Genomic DNA, 27866 nt, shown 5'->3' with positions numbered 1-27866 from the left:
TTGTTTTTGGCAAACAGGAACTCTAGTACAACCATATTGACTCTATGCTATGCTTCCAGTAAACAGGTAAGAAGATGGTGCTAAGCAGCAGTGAAGAGTCTTTGGAGTCGGTAGGACATGGTTTGGAATCCTAATTCTTCCACTTAATGGTTGTGTGAACTCAAGACAATTGCTTAACTCCACTGAGCATTCCTTCACCTGAAAAGTGAGGATGTGCAATCCACAATTTATGAATTTCTTCGAAAATTTTAGTAAAATATGGTTGCAGTTATTATTAGTACCACTAAGATGGGCATTTATGTGATTTTTTTCAACTCTTTTTAGGTATGGATATAAATTTTATTTTAAATAAGTAGATATTTACTTTATTTGGGTTCAGGCTTAGAGAATCACTGAATTATAGTCTCAATTTATCTAGACATCGCCTCAGTCATGCCTATGCCTCTAAAAGGGTAATTGTCTGCATTTTTTCTGTAAAAGACCAGAGGAGATGCCACTGATTATTTTTTATTCAAAGCTATTCATACATACGAGTACATTTTGATCAAACAAAATGATTCCTACAATGTTTATGCACCTGTTCCTTTTGAACACTTTTAGTAGCCTGTCAAATTTCTATGCATCCTTCAAAGCACACTGTAAATTCCATCTCCTCTCTGAAACCTTTTCCTGCCTCTTTTGGTCAAATAGGAGTTTGCCTTCTTTGAACACTGATTATATTGTCTCTTGTGACAGTTAATTCATTCTTGCTTACGTGAAAGTTATTTGTATACATGCCTTAAGTCCCCTCACTGGCATAAACTAGGCTCCTTAAGATGAGGATTCATCTCTGTATCTCCTGTAGCCTTTTGCCAAGTGCTCTGTACATGCCATTCCTGCATAATATATTATAATCTATACTACTGTAATATTTTCTCTTAGCTCTGTAACTATATTGGAAGCTCCTTGAAGACACATATATTTCTTGTTCATCCTTATATTATGCTTGGTGTCTAATATTCTCCTTGGTGTCTAGCACATATTTGTGGAATTGCATTAATAAACATTAAACTGAAATTTTCTCTATATTTTCACCTTTTATTTATTTATTTATTTATTTTTTTTTGAGAGGAGTTTCACTCTGTCTCCCAGGCTAAAGTGCAGTGGTGCAATCTCGGCTCACTGCAACCTTCGCCTCCTGGGTTCAAGTGATTATTTTTCCTCAGCCTCCCCAGTAGCTGGGATTACAGGCATGCGCAAATTTACTTTTGGAAATGAACAATGCAGAGAAAGAAAGCTGCTACTTTATAATGTTAAAAATATTACCTGTTGGCTGGGTGTAATGCTGTCACAAGGACAGGCATTTGATGAGGAAATGTAATATATTTCATTGAGGAGTTATGGTTTCATTTACACTGATATAAGGCAAGCAGGTAAGCATGTAAGCAAGAAAATCAAACCATCCACGATCATGGTGAGGGTGGGATATCAGATGCAAATACAATACGTATGTTAAGATTGTGTATTATTTTGTAGTAAAATTCCCATGTGCAAATGTGAAATTGCAATATTAATAAATTTACTTAAAATAGTTCTGCTGTTTTAATGTATTAACTTGGAAGACCAAAGAAAATTAAAGTAAGAAAAACATTGTATACAACCTGCAAAATTAACTCCAAAGCTTTAGCTTCTAAACCACATCACTTTAAGTGTTTTCTAAAGTAATTGTCCTTAGTCTGTGTAAATATATAATATATAATTACATTGTATAAACATGAATATACATATGTGTATCTGTCTCTCTGTGTGTATTCTTTGTCTATGTGCATTCTTAAAATTGTTCTTGAAATACTCAAAATAATATTAATTGGAATTACCTTTGCAGCAAGTAAAACACAGTGTTTAGGGAATGAAGAAGTCACTAACTTTCACATTATGCCTTGCTTTAGTATTTGAATTTGTACCATGGGAATTTATTATGTTATGTTTATTATGTTAATGCATATTTTTTTGTTTGTTTTTTGAGACGGAGTTTCGCTCTGGTTGCCCAGGCTGGAGTGCAATGGCATGATCTCAGCTCACTGCAACCTCCACCTCCCAGGTTCAAGTGATTCTCCTGCCTCAGCCTCCCAAGTAGCTGGGATTACAGGCATCCGCCACCACACCCGGCTAATTTTGTATTTTTAGTAGAGATGGGGTTTCTCCATGTTGGCCAGGCTGGTCTCGAACTCCTGACCTCAGGTGATCCACCTGCCTCAGTTTCCCAAAGTGCTGGGATAACAGGCGTGAGCCACTACGCCTGGCCTAATGCGTTTATTTTTAAACTAGCCTACAATAGGAAGTAGACAATGAGTATATCCTTCAACTAATAAATTCTTCCTTTTAACTTTGTTTTCAAGAAATATGTGCACTTGATTAAAAGGTGAACCTATAAGGAAGCATCACTGTATCTAAAAACAAAAATTTGGCTGGGTGTCATAACTCATGCCTATAATCCAAAATGCTTTGGGAGACAGAGGCAAGAGCTTTGTTTGAGGCCAGGAGTTTGAGACCAGCTTGGGGAAGATAACATAGTGAGACCCCACCTCTACCAAAATTAAAACAATTAGCTGGACATGGTGCCATGCATCTGTAGTCCTCGCTACTTTGGAGGCTGAGGTGGGCAGATCACTTGAGCCCACAAGGTCAAGGCTTCAGTGAGCCACGATTTCATCACTGCACTCCAGCTGGGCGACAGAGCAACCATCTCTAAAAATAAATAAATAAATACATGAAATTTATTTTTTATTATATACTATATATTATTTTTAATACACATTTCCGTTGTGAAATGGAGATATATAAATAAATAGTATATAAAAATATTCCATAGAAAGCTAAAAAAGATAATCTCATAGAAGTAGAGGATAGAATAGTGGTTACTAGAGGCTGAGAAGGGAAGGGGTAGGGTAGATAGGTAGAGCTTGGTTAATGGAGACAAAATTGCAGCTAGATAGAAGGAACAAGCTCTACTGTTCTATAGCACTGCAGGGTGATGATACCTAACAATTTATTGCATGTTTTCAGGTAGCTAGAGAAGATGGTTTTGAACGTTCCCAGCACAAATAAATGATAAATGTTTGAGGTAATGGTAATCCCAATTACCTTTATTTGATTATTATACATTGGATACATATATCAAAATATCTCACTGTACCCCATAAACATACAGCATTATTATGGGTCTATTAAATATATTTTTTTAAAAATTCCACAGAAGTGTCTACGGAAATGTTTTATAGAATAAATATATTCTATAGAACACCATGTAACAAGTAAAAAGAAAGAAGTAGGATAGTGGCATGGAAAGACCCCCAAGACCTGTCAATAAATAAAAACAAGCTGGGTGTGGTGACTCACGCCTGTAATCCCAGCACTCTTGGAGGCTGAGGCAGGTGGATCACGAGGTCAGAAGATCGAGACCATCCTTGCCAAAATGGTGAAACCCCGTCTCTACTAAAAATGCAAAAATTAGCTGGGCGTGGTGGTGAGTGCCTGTAGTCCTATCTAGTCGAGAGGCTGAGGCAGGAGAATCACTAGAACCCGGGAGGCGGAGGTGGCAGTGAGACGAGATTGCGCCACTGCACTCCAGCCTGGTGACAGAGCGAGACTCCATCTCAAAAAAATAAAATAAATAAAAATATAATAAAAATGGCAAGTTGTAGGACATGACTCACAGTATGATCTGTCACTTTATATGTGTAAATGTACAGATATATGTAGGTTAATAAATAACAGAGTTCTAAAAAGATGCATACCAAACTGTGATTAGTGCTCCTGGAGAGTCAAGTGGTTATTACAAGGAAAGATAATAAAGAAATTTCACTGGGTGCAGGAAATCAACATGGCACATGGATACATATGTAACAAACTGCACATTGTGCACATGTACCCTAAAACCTAAAGTATAATAAAAAAAAACAGTTAATAAAAAAATAATAAAATATTTTGAAGTAAAAAAAAAAAAAGCTAACCTCCTTAGAGTTCTGCTGTGAAAGTTAAATGCGAAAACTATCCTTTTATACCGTTGATCAAGTTTATTGAAAATGTACAGAGCAAAGATATGATTTGAGTATTTCTTCTGTTCTAGGAATATGCATCAATGCAAATATATTTCTGTTAAATATGACATAAAATAGTTTTCAAAAGTGTAGCTTCATTCTTCTGTACAAACCCAAATAAAACGTTTATCTCTGTTAAAAAAAAAAAGAAATTTCATTTTTTAGTCTTATAACTCTATCATTTGAATGTTTTAAAGTTAAAATATTGTAATATATTTTCTATATAAAAATTAATTTAAATAAATAGGTAAATAAAGTCAAATTTTCTGGAAGTTGGAAAAAGCATTTAACGACTATGGTAACACAGATTATTCAGTGCTAGGGGTCCAGATAAATAAGCACATTTGAAAACTAAAAAAGGAAATTTCTGGAACACTGAGTTTTCTTGGAATAAAACTACAAGGATACAGTCTGTTACCATGAAATTTGGATATTGTGCTGAAAAACAAACAGGAACACAGATAAAAGCAATTTCACTCTATGTATACATATAATGTTATCACTAAAAATGTAATGCCTTGTTCCAAAAACTGTTCTTCTCAATTTATTTTGGGATTGTCACCCAAAATTATTCGTTTTGCTTTATTTGTTGTTTCAAGATTTGAAAGAATAACTGTTAGATATGTCTCAAAGCATGAAGGTAAAAAACAGAAAATGTTTAAAAGAAAACCTTATTAAACATTTTTGTATTGATAAATTCACAAGTAGCTGTCCTTGCTCAGTTGCCAAGTCACAGTCTTTTGAAGACAAGGTAAAATACCATCTACCAAATCATCATAATGAGAGGCGCAGGCTACCTTGCCTTCATGCTTCCCCATAAGGACACTTGCTCTCTATTCCCTTCTAAACGTCTGTCAGCATAGCCCTTTACAGGGATACTGGTATGTGGATTGATTTTACAGATATGAAAAATTTCACTTATGAATTTCCTTGGGCAACCAATCCTTCACAGTTGCCACATTATAACAACTGGGTGAATAGACTTAAATACATCAACTAAGTCCACAAAAACAACAATGAAGCTGTCTCCAACCTCTGCCCTCCCCCATTCCCCTGCAGACCTCACCTCCTACTGGTCTCTCCCCTGTACACTCCACTTCTTGCTCTCACTTTGCCAGGCAAACTTCTGGAATCAGGACCTATTACCTTATGGGTCTGTGTGCCAGGGAGACTCTTCACTCCATACTTCCTTCTGGCCTCTGCTCAAATGTCACCATTTCAACGAAGGCCTCCTGTTCTTTACTTTTCTCAATAACACCTACCCACCATCCAATATATCACACATTTTATTTTTTCTTGTTCCACAGCTTTATTAATAATAACTAAACAACTAAAATCAACTAGATGCTCAAAAATAGGAGAACTGATAAGTCCACTAAGACACCTGGAATACTGCTGAGCAATACAAATGAAGAAATTTTGGATACGCACAATTGTAATAGTTTTCTATTGGTGCCATAACAACTTATCACCAACTTGGCTGCTTAAATTTATCACGTAGTTCTTTTTATATGTATTTTATTTATTTTTTACTTTTATTTTATTATTTGTTCCATCCTATCCCAATAGAATGTAAGCTCTTTTAAGGTATATATTTTGCCTGTGTTTTTCACTCTTTTATCTTCAGAGATAGAACAGTATCTGACACATGATCGATGCTAAACAAATAACCCCATAATTATAAGACATCTCATATCAATGATATTTTTCCCTAAATGTTTGATGCACATAGAAACTAGACCTTTATATGAAGGGGTCAAAGCCACTTTTATGAAAAACTGATTTTCTAGACCAGAAAAGCTATAGTACTGAGTTTAGATTAGTAGATTAACTGAGACAACTACTAGGTTCTCAACTCCCTGTGGGAGTAAATAACAGTGCCATCAAAATGCCGATGCCCACAGAGCAGATAGAAGGGTTTTGACAGCATCGGTGCTCAGTCACCACTCTCCCAATCACAATGGAGTTATCAATCACTCAAGAAATTTCAGGAAGTTCCTTGGCCTAGCCAATAGCTGGAAGAGAAGATACAGGTGGGGCAAGTTTCTACCAATGAGAGAACGTCCAAAAAGGGGTTAAAGGGGCTCAAACACTACTAATCTGTCTTATGTCACCTTGGCAATAGAGTAGAGGAAGCCTTACATTAAAATACATGGTTGCGGAATTCTCAAAACATTGCAGGTTCTAGTGGACTGAAAAATTGAATCACGCTTGGCCTGGCAGTGAAAGGTGTGATTATAGGAACAGTTGCCACCTGTCAGATAAAGTCTCAAAAATGTGTAGCAAGAGCAGTGACAACAGAGCTGGAGCAGACACTTTAGAGATGAAAGCACACTAAACCAGGCAAAAGGACACTTGGAAAAAAAGGTCCAAAAGTGTCTTCAAATGGTGTCATCATCATAGCTTCTCCGCTCGAGCTCAGATTTATTAAGTAGTAGGTTAGGAATAAGCCACAGTATGGAGCTGACCACCACAACCTCAGAACCCAAAAGGTATTTGCTAGCTCATTCCTTTGTCAGAAGGTTGAACTAACCCAGCCACAGCACAGCCAATTTTAGCACTTTGACTTGTTAGCAGGGTAACCTCCACTGATGAATTTTGAATCTGGTGATATCATATAGTATTAGTCACTAAACTGCTATGTACCACCCTTTTCTGCCTATCTACATGGCACAGAAATAATCATTAATGGATACCACAGGTATCCACATGCATTCATTTCCACAATGAGAGAAGTTTGTCCAGGTAGCCTAAGAAAGAAGGTATCAGGTTTTTGTGTTATTTTTTCACAGGAGAAATGTGATCCCTCATCTAGGGCCCTTGAAGCCACTTTCAGTCTGTCTTTGTTTCATATTATGTTATCCAGATCTGTGCCAACTACTTAGTAGGCCTCATTCAAGTAAATTACCATCTCTGATTATGATGAAATAGATCTAATGCACTGATTAGGGTCTCTTCCTAAACTGCCTGCCAAGTTTCTTGCTGAGTTTCTCTTGTTAATATCTCCTTTACCTTTCATGGCTCCTTCCTAATTGGGCATCGTTTAGATTTAGTAATGATACTTCATATTATGTTGGCAATCTTTTCCCAAGTAACATAAATGGAAATATTCACCTAGAAAAAAAAAGAGAGAGAGAGCACTCATTTGTTGAAACCCAAGTGTACATCTACATTCTATAATCCCAGGTCCAGTTGATCAGATGATGTTCATAAAAATCAAGTAGTAGCCTCGTTTAATGATATATTTTATTGTTTACAATAAAAATCAACAGAGATGTACAGAGCACTATTACAGTTTTTTTCAGCAAATGATCTGCATCTGCCATTCTGTGGACACAGCTAAAGTTAGCCATTATATCTGTTCCAGTGAATTCAGCTAAATCATCATAACAAGCATGGTTATTGTGCTAAAAGACATTAACAGTCACCATTTTTCATTTCCATCAGGGGGTAAAAACTGTTCTATCTTTACTTCTAATAGATGGAAATTGAACTAAAACTGGAAATAGCTCCAAATGGCAATGCTAATAGTAAATGTGACATCTAAATAATTATCCTAAAATAAATAAATGGGAGGAGATATAAAAAGCCCTCTTCTTCACTTTTTCCTAGAACAGAAAAGAGTTATGAAACATTATATCTTTTAAAATAAGTTCAGTTTAAGACTCAAAACAATAATTGGGCTGGTTCTCCAGACTCTATTATGAGTTCAAATCAACGACTCTGTTCCTAACACAGTCGTTTGTTTCTACTTCAAGAAGAAATGTATTACTCATCTATCTGTGAGAGAAAAAGATAACAATCAGTGAACTTATAGAAATTCTCACCACTATATGTCTATACCAATATCAAGTAAAACTAGTTTTTATACTATTATCATTTCAGTAAGTCCTGCCAGTTGATCATATAAACCTAGTAAGCTCACCAGCATTTACTTAAAGAATAAAAGCAGATCAACCTTATATTGCTCTTGAGTTAAATATAAGAATAATAATAATCTTCTATATTTTATATTGACGACTTGCATCACAAATCACTATCTTGTTATGATGTATTATACTTACTGACGATAAGGATTTGAGGTTTTTTTGGTCTGGAATGACCTGACTGCAAAAAGGAATTTTTTTTCTAGTGGTTCTGTTTCCTTCACTTAATGCCAGGCACTGTGGCTGGCTGTGTAATCTATCCAGAAAAATATTTCTGGAAATACAGATAGTAATATAAAGATATAGATATATTCTACTTTCTGGAATATACACATTTCATGTGAAGCAATGAAATATGGAGATTGCTGGACAAATTCTACACAGACCAGAGTGTGTAGAAATCCACTGATAACCCTGGACTGTGAGGTAAGAATGAATCAAACTCAGTCAAGAGACTGAAAGACTTCGGCTCTGCCATCCACATTCTCTACATAGTTGCCAGACTTTCTGACAAAACCTAAATGACTGGTGCAGGTCAAGTGGTCTGAGCTACACTGCTGCACTGACAAAGTAAAACAAAGAATAAAAGGAAGATTATTGAAGTAAAAAGTGAGGTATTGCCTTAATTATCTGCATGATTACCTTATATTTTAATTTCCATATGCACACACAGAATCCTTTATCTGGATTCAAGTAATTTCTTAAAAAATATGACTGTGGGCAAATGTTGATTCAGATTTGGGGACTGTCTTAATCGGCAATTTGTGAAGTCAGACACCAGTCAATCAACAGATATTGAGGCACACTGTGTGTTTATTCCCTATCTGGAAGACAACAGGGACCCAGAAGTATGTGGCATGACCTCATCCTTCATGTACATAAAAAGTAGCCAGGGAGCTAGACCTGCAGCAAAGACAGGCAGTGTCACATGATGATGAAACACACAGGTCCTAGTGCCCAACTACTGGGGTTTGAATCCCAACTCTGACATTTACTTCTGATGCCTTAGATCAGTCCCTGTCTGTCAAATCAGCATGACAACAGTACCTACCTCTTGTTGTGTACATTAAAAGATTGGATCGAAGAAGGTACACTGTCTATATTTTTGAATGGATGAACAAATGAATAAAATTTCACACACAGTTATAAAGTACAGTGGTCCAAAATATAAGAATCCTAATTTTTTTTTTGAGACAAGGTCTCTTCCGGATACCTAGGCTGGCATGCCATGGCACCACCATAGCTCACTGCAGCCCTAAATGAGTAGCTGGGATTACAGGCTCCAGACACCATACCTGGATTTTAATTCTAGTTCAGACTCCACTGCTAGCACTTTGTGTGAGCCTGAGCCAGTAACCAACTTCCCGAATTTTAATTTCCCCTACCTAAACATAAAGGTTTAGCCCAGATGGTTTCTACACAATATTATAGCACTGGCTTATCATTCTATAATTACACATTCTTAGATAAATAGAGAAAGGGGGTATCAGTGAGGGCTGGAGTCATGGAAGTTTTCATTAAGGAAGTTAAGGTGATCTACCTAAGGGAAAAGGTGAAATAAATTTGCAGGGTCAGTGCCAGAAACAAACATATGAGAAGATGCTGAGAAGGAGTGGGACAGACTAGGGGAACCAACGAGACAAAGTTCTGCCCTATTTGGAGTCTTCACACAAGAAAGTAAAAGGAAGTGGGCTTTTATATGAAGGATGAGAAGTATGCGGGTAGAGACTTGAAAGAAAGTAAACGGGTTCCCTTGTAAGCTGATAAAAACTCAGACGTTCTAAACTTTTTCTGAGAAAGGGGAATGACAGCATGAAAGCAGTGATTAAGGAAGATTAATTTGATAAAGTTATGCAGGAGAATTGGAGGAACATAGATAACAGATCCAATTACTCTTTCTAAAATTGACTATTAATGCTCAGAGAAAAAAAAATGCAATGGTTGCAATAGCTGCCTCAGAACAAATTTTATTCGTCTACAGCTAAAACTCAAATTTTAACCATAGGTGGTATGTAAGGAATTTAGTAAATCATTTGACATAATTAAAAATTAAATACATATAGGTGTGTGTATGTATATGCATATATGTATTTAGATTAAGTACCATATGGTACATGCAAATAATATATTTAAATACTATTGCTCTGTCTACATATCTCTCCTCAAAGATAAATGTGGTGTGAATCAAGTGAAATCTTACAGATTAGAACCTAAAATTTCCGGATAACCCCAATCCTACCACATGATATTATAGCCGTGTATAATAAAATAATTTTTAAACAATTGCAAACTATCATTTAGCACAAGAGAAAAGGAAGGCGGATGTTAGGGGTCAAAAACTGTACTATTCAATGAGCCCCACTTGTGTTTCTCTACTATTCACATTAACAGCATAAGATTAAGCAATTCTTAGCAATTAGACAAATCTTAGCAATAGAAGCAAATGATTTATTAGCTCTTGGCCACTCAGAAGGAAAAGAAGTTTGGGCAGTTTTCAACAGTGCGGGCTTTGTTTAATCTTCATGTTTTGAGAACAGAGTAAATTGAATTTGGAATCGCAGAACTAATTTAACAAACTCAGAGTATTTTTTCCACACTATCATAAGCAAAGAGAAGTGAGAAGGGACACAAAAATATAGATACATTAAATACCAACTATATACCCAACACCATGCTGGACACAACTTAAATGTTATTTATTTCTATTAAGAAAGCTCTGATATTTTCCTAGTTTTAATGATAAAAATTTAAAGTTTCAAGTACTAAAGAAATGTATCTAAGGTCTCACAGCAACTAAATGACTGAGCCATTCAAACCAATTGTGCCTAAACTTTGATTTAGACCTCTATGGAATAACAGGGGAAAAATTTACTTTCCTGCTTGAAAAAACCAAAACCTATAAAATATGTAAAATAGGTTTCCAAAATATGTAAAACAAAATATTCAAAACACTTAATATTATACAATGAGGAACAGCAAGAAAAAAATGTTTCCTGAGAAACAGGAAACAAACAAGTAAACCCTGCAATTTCCCCCAATTTACTGTGTTGAGAGGGTTTCCCAGATCCCGCATAAGAATATGGAACACAGATGAAGCCCAGAAGACCCCCAAAGTTGAGGAGACAGTGCTGAGAGTCTGAAGAGATCAAGGCAGCCAGAATTTGCAGGACAAATTCCTAAAGAGGAGAGAATTGCACATGGAGAGAACTCCTTAAAGATCTACAGAAGATGCCCTTCAGTGTTCAGCTGAGTACAAGTAACACATGTATGTGAGGAAATGACAGGGAAAGAATTACAGGCAATAGCTAGCAATATCAGTGCCTGACACTCACATAGGGCCAGCTAAAGTACCTAGCAAACCTCAGGATTCAAGGGGAATAGGTTGAGTACACAGGATGCTCTTGCCTCAGTAATGGAGAATCCATTCCTGCTCATTAAATCTTCAAAGCAAGACCTGAAAAGATCAAAATAATGTCAAGTAACTTAACTGCATCCCAAGAACAAAGCTCAAGAATATCCACAGAAATAGAAAACTCTCTAGTAACCAACAATGTACAATTCACTGTCTGACATAACAGTAAAAGATAACTAAGCAGAAGTAGGGAAATAAGACTCACAATAAGAAGAAAGATGAATCATTCAAAACTGACCCAGAGCTGATACGTTTTTATATTTAGTAGACAAGCACATTGAAATAGTTGATAACTAAACTAAACAGGTTCAAAAAATGAAGTAGAGTCATAGCAGATTTTTTAAAGGCCTAAATTGAACTTTCAGAGATAAAAACTACAACATTCAAAAATAAAAACATACCAGTTGAGATTAATGACAGATTAGGCATTGCAGAAGGAAAGATAAGTGAACTTAAAGACATAACAATAGAAACGATCCAAAATAAGTCATAGAGTAAACACAGAATTAAAATAAAGAAAAGAAAAAGAAAGAAAGAAAAAAGCAAAGAATTAATATTGTTAAAATATCCATACTACCCAAAGAAATTTATAGATTCCATGCAATCCTTATCAAAACCCCAATGGCATTATTCACAAAAATGGGGAAAAAATCTTAAAATTCATATGGTACCACAAAAGATCCCAAACAGGCAAAGCAGTTCAGAGAAAGAAAAAAAAACATTGGGCTGGGTGCAGTGGCTCACACCTGTATTCCCAGCATGTTAGGAAGCCAAGGTGGGTGGATCGCTTGAGGTCAGTACGATTCTGGCCAACATGATGAAACCCTATCTCTACTAAAAATACAAAAATTAGCCGGGTGTGGTGGTGAGTGCCTGTAATCCCAGTTACCTGAGAGGCTGAGGCAGGAGAATCACTTGAACACCAGAGGTGGAGATTGCAGCGAGCCTTCCAGCCTGGGCGACAAAGCGACAATCTACCCCCCTGCCAAAAAAAAGAAAATATTGGAGGCATCACACTTCCTTATTTTAAATTATATTACAAAGCTATAGTAATCAAAACAGCATGGTACTGGCATAAAATCAGGCATAAACCAGTGGAATAGAATAGAGAGCCCATAAATAAATCCAAACATATGTGGTCACCAACAGGACAAAATAAGAAAAATTGCCTTTTTGATAAACGGCAGTGGGAAAACTGAATTCCCACATGCAAAAGAATAAAATTGGGCTTTTTTCTAGGGGGGCGGTTCCAAGATGGCTGAATAGGAATGGCTCCAGTCTACAGCTCCCAGCATGAGTGACTCAGAAGACGGGTGATTTCTGCATTTCCAACTGAGGTACCGGGTTCATCTCACTGGGGCTTGTCGGACAGTGGGTGCAGGACAGTGGTTGCAGTGCACCGAGCATGAGCTGAAGCAGGGCAAGGCATCACCTCACCTGGGAAGCAAAAATGGTCCGGGAATTCCCTTTCCTAGCCAAGCAAAGCTGTGACAGACAGCACCTGGAAAATCGGACCACTCCCACCCTAACACTGTGCTTTTCCAATGGTCTTAGCAAACAGCACACAAGCAGATTATATCCCACGCCTGGCTCAGAGGGTCCCATGCCCACAGAGCCTCGCTCATTGCTAGCACAGCAGTCAGACATTGAACTGCAAGGCGGCAGCGAGGCTGGGGAGGGGCGCCTGCCATTGCTGAGGCTTCAGTAGGTAAACAAAGTGGCCTGGAAGCTCAAATTGGGTGGAGCCCACTGCAGATCAAGGAGGTCTGCCTGCCTCTGTAGACTCCACCTCTGGGGGCAGGGCATAGCCAAACAAAAGGCAGCAGAAACCTCTACAGACTTAAATGTCCCTCTCTGACAGCTTTGAAGAGAGTAGTGGTTCTCCCAGCATGGAGTTTGAGATCTTAGAAGGAACAGACTGCCTCCTCAAGTGGGTCCCTGACCCCCGGGTAGCCTAACTGGGAGGCACCCCCAGTAGGGGCAGACTGACACATCACATGCCCAAGTACCCCTCTGAGATGAAACTTCCAGAGGAACAATCAGGCAGCAACATTTGCTGTTCACCAATATCCACTGTTCAGCAGCCTCCCCTGCTGATACCCAGGAAAACAGGGTGTGGAATGGACCTCCAGCAAACTCCAACAGACCTGAAGCTGAGGATCCTGACTGTTAGAAGGAAAACTAACAAACAGAAAGGACATTCACACCAAAACCCCATCTGTACTTCAACATCATCAAAGATCAAAGGTAGATAAAATCACAAAGATGGGGAAAAACAGAGCAGAAAAACTGAAAATTCTAAAAATCAGAGGGCCTCTCCTCCTCCAAAGGAATGCAACTCCTCACCAGCCATGGAACAAAGCTGGATGGAGAATGACTTTGACGAGTTGAGAGAAGAAGGCTTCAGATGATCAAACTACTCCAAGCTAAAGGAGGACGTTCAAAACCATCGAAAAGAAGCTAAAAACCTTGAAAAAAGTTTAGATGAATGGTTAACTAGAATAACCAATGTAGAGAAGTCCTTAAATGACCTGAAGGAGCTAAAAACCACGGCACAAGAACTACATGATGAATGTACAAACCTCAGTAGCCAACTCAATCAACTAGAAGAAAGGGTATCAGTGATTGAAGATCAAATGAATGAATTGAAGGGAGAAGAGAAGTTTAGAGAAAAAAAGAATAAAAAGAAATGAACAAAGCCTCCAAGAAATATGGGACTATGTGAAAAGACCAAATCTACCTCTGAATGGTGTACCTGAAAGTGATGAGGAGAATGGAACCAAGTTGGAAAACATTCTGCAGGATATTATCCAGGAGAACTTCCCCAATCTAGCAAGGCAGGCCAACATTCAAATTCAAGAAATAAAGAGAATGCCACAAAGATACTCCTCGAGAAGAGCAACACCAAGACACATAATTGTCGGATTCACCAAAGTTGAAATGAAGGAAAAAATATTAAGGGCAGCCAGAGAGAAAGGTCGGGTTACCCACAAAGGGAAGCCCATCAGACTAACAGCTGATCTCTCAGCAGAAACTCTACAAGCCAGAAGAGAGTGGGGGCCAATATTCAACATTCTTAAAGAAAAGAATTTTCAACCCAGAATTTCATATCCAGCCAAACTAAGCTTCATAAGTGAAGAAGAAATAAAATCCTTTACGGATGAGCAGATGCTGAGAGATTTTTGTCACCACCAGGCCTGCCCTACAAGAGCTCCTGAAAAAAGCACTAAACATGGAAAGGAAAAACCAGTACCAGCCACGGCAAAAGCATGACAAATTGTAAAGACCACTAATGCTAGGAAGAAACTGCATCAATTAACGAGCAAACTAAACAGCTAACATCATAATGGCAGTATCAAATTCACACATAACAATATTAACTTTAAAAGTAAAGGGGCTACATGCTCCAATTAAAAGACACAGACTGGCAAATTGGATAAAGAATCAAGACCTATCAGTGTGCTGTATTCAGGAAACCCATCTCACGTGCAGAGACACACATAGGCTCAAAATAAAGGGATGGAGGAAGATCTACCAAGCAAATGGAAAACAAAAAAAGGCAGGGGTTGCAATCCTAGTCTCTGATAAAGCAGACTTTAAACCAACAAAGCTCAAAAGAGACAAAGAAGGCCATTACATAATGGTAAAGGGATCAATTCAACAAGAAGAGCCAACTATCCTAAATATATATGCACCCAATACAGGAGCACCCAGATTCATAAAGCAAGTCCTTAGAGACCTACAAAGAGATTTAGACTCCCACACAATAATAATGGGAGACTTTAACACCCCAGGGTCAACATTAGACAGATCAACGAGACAGAAAATTAACAAGGATATCCAGGAATTGAACTCAGCTCTGCACCAAGTGGACCTAATAGACATCTACAGAACTCTCCACCCCAAATCAACAGAATATACATTCTTCTCAGCACCACATCGCACTTATTCCAAAATTGACCACATGGTTGGAAGTAAAGCACTCCTCAGCAAATGCAAAAGAACAGAAATTATAACAAACTGTCTCTCAGACCACAGTGCAATCAAACTAGAACTCAGGATTAAGAAACTCACTCAAAACCACTCAACTACATGGAAACTGAACAAGCTGCTCCTGAATGACTACTGGGTACATAACAAAATGAGGGCAGAAATAAAGATGTTCTTTGAAACCAATAAGAACAAAGACACAACATACCAGAATCTCTGGGACACATTTAAAGCACTGTGTAGAGGGAAATTTATAGCACTAAATACACACAAGAGAAAGCAGGAAAGATCTAAAATTGACACCCTAACATCATAATAAAAAGAACTAGAGAAGCAAGAGCAAACACATTCAAAAGCTAGAAGAAGGCAAGAAATAACTAAGATCAGAGCAGAACTGAAGGAAATAGAGACACAAAAAACCCTTCAAAAAGTCAATGAATCCAGGAGCTGGTTTTTTGAAAAGATCAACAAAATTGATAGGTGGCTAGCAAGACTAATAAAGAAGAAAAGAGAGAAGAATCAAATAGACACAATAAAAAATGACAAAGGGGATATCATCACCGATCCCACAGAAATACAAACTACCATCAGAGAATACTATAAACACCTCTACACAAATAAACTAGAAAATCTAGAAGAAATGGATAAATTCCTCGACACATACACCCTCTCTAAAATTAAACCAGAAAGAAGTTGAATCTCTGAGTAGACCAACCAGGCTCTGAAATTGAGGCAATAATTAATAGCTTACCAACCAAAAAAAGTCCAGGACCAGATGGATTCACAGCCGAACTCTACCAGAGGTACAAGGAGGAGCTGGTACCATTCCTTCTGAAACTATTCCAATCAATAGAAAAAGAAGGAATCCTCCCTAACTCATTTTATGAGGCCAGCATCATCCTGATATCAAAGACTGGCAGAGACACAACAAAAAAAGAGAATTTTAGACCAATATTCCTGATGAACATCGATGCAAAAATCCCCAGTAAAATACTGCCAAACTGAATCCAGCAACACTTCAAAAAGCTTATCCAACATGATCAAGTGGGCTTCATCCCTGGGATGCAAGGCTGGTTCAACATATGCAAATCAATAAACGTAATCCAGCATATAAACAGAACCAACCAAAAAAACCACACGATTATCTCAATAGATGCAGAAAAGGCCTTTGACAAAATTCAACAGCCCTTCATCCTAAAAACTCTCAATAAATTAGGTATTGATGGGACGTATCTCAAAATAACAAGAGCTATCTATGACAAACCCACAGCCAATATCATACTGAATGGGCAAAAACTGGAAGCATTCCCTTTGAAAACTGGCACAAGACAGGGATGCCCTCTCTCACCACTCCTATTCAACATAGTGTTGGAAGTTCTGGCCAGGGCAATCAGGCAGGAGAAAGAAATAAAAGGTATTCAATTAGGAAAAGTGGAAGTCGAATTATCCCTGTTTGCAAATGACATGATTGTATATCTAGAAAACCCCATTGTCTCAGCCCAAAATCTCCTTAAGCTGATAAGCAACTTCAACAAAGTCTCAGGACACAAAATCAATGTGCAAAAATCACAGGCAATCTTATACACCAATAACAGACAAACAGAGAGCCAAATCATGAGTGAACTCCCATTCACAATTGCTTCAAACAGAATAAAATACCCAGGAATCCAACATACAAGGGATGTGAAAGCCCTCTTCAAGGAGAACTACAAACCACTGCTCAACGAAATAAAAGAGGATACAAACAAATGGAAGAACATTCCATGCCCGTGGATAGAAAGGACCAATATCGTGAAAATGGCCATACTGCCCAAGGTAATTTATAGCTTCAATGCCATCCCCATCAAGTTACCAATGACTTTCTTCATAGAATTGGAAAAAACTACTTTAAAGTTCATATGGAACCAAAAAGGAGCCCACATTGCCAAATCAATCCTAAGCCAAAAAGACAAAGCTGGACGCATCATGCTACCTGACTTCAAAGCATACTACAAGGCTACAGTAACCAAAACAGCATGGTACTGGTACCAAAATGGAGATATAGACCAATGGAACAGAACAGAGCCCTCAGAAATAATCCCACACATCTACAACTATCTGATCTTTGACAAACCTGACAAAAACAAGAAATGGTGAAAGGATTCCCTATTTAACAAATGGTTCTGGGAAAACTAGCTAGCCATATGTCAAAAGCTTAAACTGGATCCCTTCCTTACACCTTATACAAAAATTAATTCAAGATGGATTAAAGACTTACATGTTAGACCTAAAACCATAAAAACCCTAGAAGAAATCCTAGGCAATACCATTCAGGACATAGGCATGAGCAAGGACTTCATGTCTAAAACACCAAAAGCAATGGCAACAAAAGCCAAAATTGACAAATGAGATCTAATTAAACTAAAGAGCTTCTGCACAGCAAAAGAAACTACCATCAGAGTGAACAGGCAACCTACAGAATGGGAGAAAGTTTTTGCAATCTACTCATCTGACAATGGGCTAATAACCAGAACCTACAATGAACTCAAACAAATTTACAAGAAAAAAACAGACAACCCCATCAACAAGTGGGTGAAGGATATGAACAGACACTTCTCAAGAGAAGACATTTATGCAGCCAACAGATACATGAAAAAATACTCATCATCGCTGGCCATCAGAGAAATGCAAATCAAAACCACAATGAGATACCATCTCACACCAGTTAGAATGGCCATCATTAAAAAGTCAGGAAACAACAGGTGCTGGAGAGGATGTGGAGAAATAGGAACACTTTTACACTGTTGGTGGGACTATAAACTAGTTCAACCAATGTGGAAGTCAGTGTGGCGATTCCTCAGGGATCTAGAACTAGAAATACCATTTGACCCAGCCATCCCATTACTGGGTATATAACCAAAGGATTATAAGTCATGCTGTTATAAATACACATGCACATGTATGTTTATTGTGGCACTATTCACAATAGCAAAGACTTGGAACCAACCCAAATGTCCATCAATGATAGACTGGATTAAGAAAATGTGGCAGATATTCACCATGGAATACTATGCAGCCATTAAAAAGGATAAGTTCATGTCCTTTGTAGAGACATGGATGAAGCTGGAAACCATCATTCTCAGCAAACTATTCCAAGGACAAAAAACCAAACACCGCATGTTCTCACTCATAGGTGGGAATTGAACAATGAGAACACATGGACAAAGGAAGGGGAACATCACACTCTGGGGACTGTTGTGGGGTGGGGGGAGGGGGGAGGGATAGCATTTGGAGATATAACTAATGCTAAATGATGAGTTAATGGGTGCAGCACACCAACATGGCACATGTATACTACATAACAAATCTGTATATTGTGCACATGTACCCTAAAATTTAAAGTATAATAATAATAAAATAAAATTTTAAAAAAAGAAAATGTGGCACATATACACCATGGAATACTACACAGCCATAAAAAAGGATGAGTTCATGTCCTTTGTAGGGACATGGATGAAGCTGGAAACTATCATTCTCAGCAAACTATCGCAAGGACAAGAAAGCCAAACACTGCATGTTCTCACTGATAGGTGGGAATTGAACAATGAGAACACTTGGACACAGGAAGGGGAACATCACACACCAGGGCCTGTTGTGGGGTGGGGTGAGGGGGGAGGGATAGCATTAGGAGATATACCTAATGTAAATGATGAGTTAATGGGTGCAGAACACCAACATGGCACATGTATACATATGTAACAAACCTGCACATTGTGCACATGTACCCTAGAACTTAAAGTGTAATAAAATATATATATAAAATAATAAAAATAAATAATGTTTTCCAGCAAAAAAAAAGAATAAAATTGGACCCATATCTTACACCATGCACAAATTCGACTCAAAATAGACAAAATGCCTAAATGTAAGACCTGAAACCATAAGACTCCTAGAAGAAAACACAGGAGAGTACTCTTTGACATTGACCTTGGCAATGATTTTTTGGATATCACATCAAAAGCCCAGGCTACCCTGGCCAGGTGAAGTCACTCATTCCTGTAATCCCAGAACTTTGGGAGGTAGAGCCGGGCAAATTGCTTGAGCTCGGGAGTTTAAGATGAGCCTGGGCAACATGGCAAGACTCTGTATCTACCAAAAATACAAAAAAAAAAAAAAAAAAAAGCTGGGTGTGGTGCTTTGTGCAAAGGAAGCAATCAGTAAAATGAAAAGCAACCTATGGATTAGAAAAAAAAGAAATATTGCATGATCTAATTACATGTGGAATCTAAAAAAAGAAAAGAAAAAGAAAACTCAAATATACAAAAATAGAGACTAAAACAGCTGTTATCAGGGGCAGGGGTTAGAGAAGAAATTAAGAGATGTAGGTCAAAGGATACAAAGTAGCAGATATGTAAGATGAAGGTCTAGAGATCTAATGTATAATATAAGGGCTATAGTTAATAATGTAATATTCAGGATTTTTGCTAATTGAGTAAATTTTAGCTGCTCTTGCTACATATAGAAAATGGTTATGCAAGCTGATATATATGTTAATTAGCTTTACTATAGTAACCATTTTACTATCTACGTATATCCCATTACACCATGTTGTATACCTTAAATATACACAACACAATTTATTTTAAAAGAAAAAAGCAATGGTGAACTGGGAGACATTAGCAGTCTAATGTCTCCCAGTTGCTCTTGCCTCAGTAATGGAGAATCCATTGAGTTCAATGGAGTTCATTGAATCAGTGGAGTTCTTGAACGAGGAATGAGGTAAGTCAGAAAAGTTGAAGAAATATTGACCTAAAATTATTCCTATTTGATGAAAATTATAAATCCAAAAATTTAAGAAGTCCAATGGACAAAAAACATTAAAAATATGAGGAAAACTGAAGTGCATTGTAACCAAACACTTTAAATCAGTGATGAAAAAAAGTTTCAAAAGCAGCAAGAATGAAAACACTTTATGTACAGAGAATCAAAAATAGGATGACAGATTTCACATTATAAACAATGAAACAACACAAGCAAGATAGAAAAGCAATCTCTTTAAAGTAATGGGGACAAAGGGTCAAACTAAAACTATTCTCATTGAAAACAGCTTTTAAAAATGAAAGTAAAATCAAGACTTTTTAGAAATATTAAGCTGAACAAATTCATCTCCAGCAAACTTCATACTAAAAGAACTACAGAAGGCAGTCTTTCAGACAGAAGGAAAATTACACCTGATGGAAATACAGATCTACACAAAAGAATGAAGAACATAAGAAAAGGTAACTACATCAGTAAATATATTGCTTTTTTCTTCTTATTTAAATGCTTTAAAAGATAATTGATTGTTTAAATAAAAATATCAATGTCGGCTATGTGCAGTGGCTCACACCTATAATTCCAGCCCTTTGGGAGGCTGTGGGTAGATCACTTGAGGTCAGAGGTTCAAGACCAGCCTGGCCAACATGGTGATCTTTGTCTCTATTAAAAAAATACAAAAATTAGCTGGGTGTGGTGGCGGGCACCTGTAATCCCAGCTACACTCAAGGCTGAGGCAAGAGATCACTTGAATCCAGGAGACAGAGGCTGCAGTGAGCCAAAATTACTCCACTGCACTCCAGCCTAGGCAACAGAGTGAGAATCTGTCTTGAAAATAAAAATAAAAATAAATTAATGTAGTATCAGATTATATGTAGAAATTAAATATTTGACAAAATAACATGAAATTATAAGGAGAGAAATTAAAATTTATTATTTTAAGGTTCTTAATATACAAAGTAGTATATTATCAGTTTAAGATAGTCTGCAATAATTTAAAGCTATATACTACAAACACTAAAGCAACCATTAATATAGCAAAATTGAAAATATGAAGTTAATAGGGCAACAAAGGAGATAAAATGTAATTTTAAGAAATATACAAATAATTCCAAAAAGACAGGATAATAGTAAAAGAGAATGAACAGATAAAACAATTATAACACAAACACCAAGCTGAGAGACTTAAATCTAATCACACAATAATCACACTAAATGTAAATGGTCCAAATACCCCCATCAAAAAAGAGAGACTGTCAAATAGATAATGAAAAAATTCAAGACCTAACTACAAAAAACACACTTAGAATATAAAGTCACAGATAGGGTAAAAGTGAAAGAATGACAAAAGAAGAGACTTTCTTCGCCAAGAGTCGTCGGGGTTTCCTGCTTCAACAGTGCTTGGACGGAACCTGGTGCTTGTCCCCCACCCAGGCCGGCTGCCCATAAGCAGCCCTCTGTCACCTCTTCACCACGCCCTCAGACCACCCCAAGGCCCCCGCCGCGGCTCCAGCACCACGTGGCCACCTCTTCTTAGTCGCTGCCATGACGACCGCGTCCACCTGGCAGGTGCGCCAGAACTACCACCAGGACTCAGAGGCCGCCATCAACTGCCAGATCAACCTGGAGCTCTACACCTCCTAGGTTTACCTGTCCATGTCTTACTACTTTGACCTCGATGATGTGGCTTTGAAGAACTTTGCCAAATACTTTCTTCACCAATCTCATGAGGAGAGGGAACACGCTGAGAAACTGATGAAGCTGCAGAACCAACGAGGTGGCTGAATTTTCCTTCAGGATATCAAGAAACCAGACTGTGATGACTGGGAGAGTGGGCTGAATGTGATAGACTGTGCATTACATTTGGAAAAAAATGTGAATCAGTCACTACTGGAATTGCACAAACTGGCCACTGACAAAAATGACCCCCATTTGTGTGACTTTATTGAGACACGTTACCTGAATGAGCAGGTGAAAGCCATCAAAGAATTGGGTGACCACGTGACCAACTTGCACAAGATGGGAGCACCTGAATCTGGCTTGGCAGAATATCTCTTTGACAAGCACACCCTGGGAGACAGTGATAATGAAAGCTAAGCCTCAGGCTAATTTCCCCATAGTCATGGGGTGACTTCCCTGATCACCAAGGCAGTGCATGCATGTTGGGGTTTCCTTTACTTTTTCTGTAAGTTGTACCAAAACATCCACTTAAGTTCTTTTGATTTGTACCATTCTTTCAAATGAAGAAATTTGGTACCCCTCCAAAAAAAAAGAATGACAAAAGATAGCACATGTGAATACAAATAAAAAGTAAGCTACAGTGGCTATATTCATATCAGACAAAGTAAATTTCGGAGTAGAGAATATTACCAGTAATAAAGATGATTATTTCACAGTGATAAAGGGGTCAGTTCATGAAAAAGACATAATCCTAAACCTAATAAAACAGTTCAAAATAAATGCAGCAAAAACTGAAAGGAGAAAGAAACAGATCTCCAATTATAGTCAGAGATTTCAATCCTCTTTCTCAATAAATGACAGACTAATTAGCTAGAAATCAGTAAGGATATAGAAAATTTGAACAGTATCAATCAATTTGACCTAGACCCTTCACCCAAAAACAGCTTTCTGTGAAGTGCACACTGAACATTTACCAAGATGGAACATATTCTGGATCACAAGTAAGTCTCAACAAATTTGAAAGCATTCAGATCACACAAAGTGTATTATCTGAATAAAAAGAATTAAATTAGAAATCAGTTAAAAAAAATTTTAAATAAATCTGATAACTACCATTCTACTCTCTACTAAGAGATCAACATTTTTAGATTCCACATACATACGATTTTATCTGTCAAGTTTTTAAAATAAAAATCAGTAAATATGGCAGTTCTATTCAAAATAAATCAATAACATAAAGATATCTGAAAAATTCCTCCAAATAATTGGAAACTAAATACCATACTTCTAAAAATAAATAAGAAGAGTTACTAAAAAGCATTTGGAACTGAATGAAAATTTTTAAAGAACAAGTTAAATGTATGTGATACCACTAAAGTAGCATCTATGAAGAAATTTATAGCACTAAATGCTTATAATGTAAAAGAAGTTATCAAATCAATTATCTCAGCTTCAGACTTAAGAAACTAGAAAAAGAAGAGCAAATAAAATCCAAAGCCACTAGAATAAACGCTGTAATTTTTAAAGAGCAGAAATCAATGAAAACAAAGTAGAAAAAAAACAACAAAACAAAAATGTTATTATTTGAATAAATGAATAAAATTGAAAACATTTGTCCAGACTGATCAGGAAAAAAAGAGGGAAGATACTAATCTTTTATCTGTTAGACTGGATTTTTAGTTAAAAATTTCCTCAGACAATTCGGAAATAGATGGATTCACTGATGAATTCTACTAAACACCTAAGGAAAAACATACCATTCTATGCAAATTCCTCCAGAAAATTTAAAACGGAGGGAAATGTTCCAACTCATTATTGGAGGCCATCATCATGCTATTACCAAATCCAGACAAAGCTATTATCAGAATAGGAAACTACTGGCCAACATCCTTCGTTAACACGGATGTAAAAATTCTAAACAATATTTTAGCAAATCAAATCCTATAACATATACAAAATATGAGGCATCATGACAAAGTGACATTTATACCAGGAATGTCAGATTGGTTTAACATTTACAAATCAATTAATGTAATTCACTATACTAACAATCAAAAAAAGAAAAACCGAAAAACCATATAATCATTTCAACAGACATACAAACAAAGCATTTGACAAAATCCCATATCCATTTCTCATAAAACTCTCAACAAGCTAAGACTAAAACAGAACTACCTCAACTTGATAAAGGGCATTTACAAAGAACCTACAACAAACATTACATTTATAATATTTATTAGTGAAAGGCTGAAAACTTTCCCCCAAACATCAGAAACAAGACAGAGATATCTGCTATCACCAGTTTTATTCAACATTGTACTGGAATTTTCTACTCAGAGAGAGAGAAAGAAAAAGGCATAAGAAACAAGTAAAACTGTATTTGCAAAAAAACATGGTTCACAAAGGTATAACTGGAAATCTGATAATATCTACCAAGAGAAAAAAACTATAGAATTTATCACTGAATTTAGGAATGTTTCAGGACACAAAATCAAAATACAAAAATCAATTGTATTTCTCTATATTATTGATAAACAATCAGGATTTGAAACTTCAAAATAACATTATTTGCAATAGCATCAGAAACAATAAAGTGAGGAGAGATAAATTTGACAAAACATGGAAGTTCTGTACAGTGAAAACTTCAAAATGTCACTGAAAGAAGCCCTAAATAAATAGATACACCATCTTCCTGAGTCAAATGACTCAATATTTCTAAGATATCAAGTCTAAAATGTGATCTACAGGCCGGGTGCGGTGGCTCACGCTTGTAATCCCAGCACTTTGGGAGGCCGAGACGGGCGGATCACGAGGTCAGGAGATCGAGACCATCCTGGCTAACACGGTGAAACCCCATCTCTACTAAAAATACAAAAAATTAGCCGGGCACGGTGCCAGGCGCCTGTAGTCCCAGCTACTCGGGAGGCTGAGGCAGGAGAATGGTGTGAACCCAGGAGGCGGAGCTTGCAGTGAGCCGAGGTTGCGCCACTGCACTCCAGCCTGGGCGACAGAGCAAGACCCCGTCTCAAAAAAAAAAAAAAAAAAAAAAAAAAAAAAAAAAAAAGTGATTACAAATACTATGAATTTTCATTTATAATCCCAGCAGGGTTTTTTTTTGCAGAAAATGATGACAAACTGATTCTTAATTTACAGAAAAATAAAAGGACCTAGAATAGCCAAAAACACCTTTGAAAAAGTAAATTTAGAGAGTTAACATTACCTGATGTCAAAGCTCATTATGAATCTGCATGTGTGGTATTGGTAAAAAGATGAATTCATCAGTGCTACAGAATATAGATCCCCAAAACACACACACACACACACACACAAACACACACACACACACCCACATATGTGGGAAACTGGTTTTTGACAAAATTGCAAAGGCATTTCTGTGGAAATAGAATAGTCTTTTCAAAAAATCAGAAAATAATACTGTAATAATTAGATATCCATATGCAAAAAAAACCCAACATCAATCCATACCTCTTATATACAAAATTTACCCCAAAATAGATCATAGACCTAAATGCCAAACCTAAAATTATAAAACTTCTAGAAAAAATGTGTATTGGCACAAACTTATTAGCTACAATACCTAAGTACAATCCATGACAGAGAAAATTGTTAAATTGAACTTTATTGAAATTAAAATTTTCGACCCAGCCATCCCATTACTGGGTATATACCCAAAGGACTATAAATCATGCTGCTATAAAGACACATGCACAAGTATGTTTATTGCAGCACTATTCGCAACAGCAAAGACTTGGAACCAACCCAAATGTCCAACAACGATAGACTGGATTAAGAAAATGTGGCACCTATACACCATGGAATACTATGCAGCCATAATGATGAGTTCATGTCCTTTGTAGGGACATGGATGAAACTGGAAACCGTCATTCTCAGTAAACTATCGCAACGACAAAAAAACAAACACCGCATGTTCTCACTCATAGGTGGGAATTGAACAATGAGAACACATGGACACAGGAAGGGGAACATCACACTCCGGGGACTGTTGTGGGGTGGGGGGAACGGGGAGGGACAGCATTAGGAGATATACCTAATGCTAAACGACGAGTTAATGGGTGCAGCACACCAACATGGCACACAGTTACATATGTAACAAACCTGCACATTGTGCACATGTACCCTAAAACTTAAAGTATAATAATAATTAAAAAAAAAAAAGAAATTAAAATTTTCTGTCACAGTGCCTTCAGAAGATAGTTAATGGAATGAAAAGGAAAGCCACAGGCTGTGATAAAGTATTTGCAAGTCACATACCTATCTGTTAAAAGACTTATACCCAGAACATATAAAGAACTCTCAAAACTCAGTAATAAGAAAAAAAATTCCAATAGAAGTATGAAATTATGGACAAAAGACCTGAACAGACATTTCCCCAAAGAAGAAAAATGATGGCAAATAAGCACATAAAAAGATGTTCAATCTCATTAGTCATTGTAGAAAGGTACCACAATGAGGTACTATTACACATCTGTTAGAGTGGCTGATTTTTTTTTTAATTGACCATGCCAGACAGGGTTTGGAAAAGTAGTGAAAAATCTGGAACTTTCATACACTACTCATGAAAATAGAAAATGCCACTTTGGAAAACAGATTAGCAATATCTTTAAAAATTAAACATACACCCGTCATATAATCCAGCCATTCCTCTCTTATTTACCCAAGAAAAATGAAAGCATAAGTCCACACAAATACTTGTACATAAAGGTTCCTAGCATCTTACTTGTAATAGTCAAAGCCTTAAATGATCAAATGCCCATCAACAAATACATAAACAAGCTTTGGCACATCCACATAATGGAATACTATTTAGCAATAAAAGGGAATGAACAATGTTGGTACACACTGCATATGGATGATTCCATTTACATAACTTTCTTTAAAAAGCAAACTAATATACAGTGAGAGAGAGTAAATGACTGGTTGCTTAGATAGGAGGAGAACACAAAATAACACAAAAGAACACAAGGTAACTTTCGATTATATAGTTTTCATTATTTTATTTATGGTGATGTTTTCACAAGTGTCTATAAGTTTAAAAATTTATCAAACTTTATAACTTAAATATATGCAGCTGACCGTATATCAGTTATATCTCAACAAACCTTTTTTTAAAGTAATCAGACTTCAAATACCAATCTTTTCTCCACTGTCCTCCCACATCTGACGTGCAAGTATTCAATTAAATGAGTATTTATTGACCCCACTATGTTCCAGATCCTGCACTTGGCATTAAGAATACAAAGAACAATAAGTGAGCTTTTGGAAAGCTTATTTTTAAAAAATAAATGTATATGTAGATCAAATGGTAAGCACTGCTAAATCCCATTTCTGGTTCCACTTTATGTCTCTGTCCTTGTTTCCTTCTTATGCTATATGATTATAGCTTCTGTATTCTTGGATTATCTTTGAATTATCTCTGAAACAAGATGAGATATAAATAAATATAAATACTTATTCAAATGGCTAAAACATGAGATTTGTCCTCAAGAAATTTGCAGCAAAGAACAGTCTGGCTTTCTCTTCCGGTACTTTGCATCTAGTGGAGAGAGTAGACATGTACACTAATAAGTATGCTGCAAGTTTTGATTTGTTAATACCATGAAGATATTAATACATTTAATCTGTAAATGTGTACAAATTTTATAGGAGGGAGCACTGGAATGTTTAATTTGGACAATGCCAATACAAGTTTACAGAGAAGAGAGAACTTTCCATTGGGTTTTGAAGGTTCTGCTGATTTTCAATGGACAGAGGTGGAGGAACAGTCTGAGCAGAAAGAACATCATAAACAAAGGAGTGAATGTGAGAAAGGTCAGCATATGTTCCTAGGCTAAAGAATAGTTTAATCAGGTGAGACAGACACCCAACACTAGCACTAGCCTTGTGGCATTTGCGGATTATTTAATCTCTTTAGGTTCCAGTGCCCTTAACTATGAGGTGGGAATA

At 36.9% G+C, this 27866-nt stretch overlaps 1 long non-coding RNA gene and 1 pseudogene across 3 annotated transcripts in view; one reads left to right on the top strand and one right to left on the bottom strand.

Moving 5' to 3' along the window:
• The window catches only part of LOC129473421 (uncharacterized), a 105086-nt gene that overhangs the window by 18420 nt on the left and 58800 nt on the right, over positions 1–27866 (bottom strand). The gene's annotated exons all lie outside the window — the stretch shown is intronic.
• On the top strand, positions 75–22356 carry LOC129473103 (ferritin, mitochondrial-like; annotated as a pseudogene).

Source organism: Symphalangus syndactylus, chromosome 23, assembly GCF_028878055.3.
Source record: "Symphalangus syndactylus isolate Jambi chromosome 23, NHGRI_mSymSyn1-v2.1_pri, whole genome shotgun sequence".
In the NCBI taxonomy this organism is placed as follows: Eukaryota; Metazoa; Chordata; class Mammalia; order Primates; family Hylobatidae; genus Symphalangus; species Symphalangus syndactylus.
The sequence above is the reverse complement of the archived record's forward strand: the minus strand, read 5'-3'. Positions and strand labels throughout refer to the sequence as shown.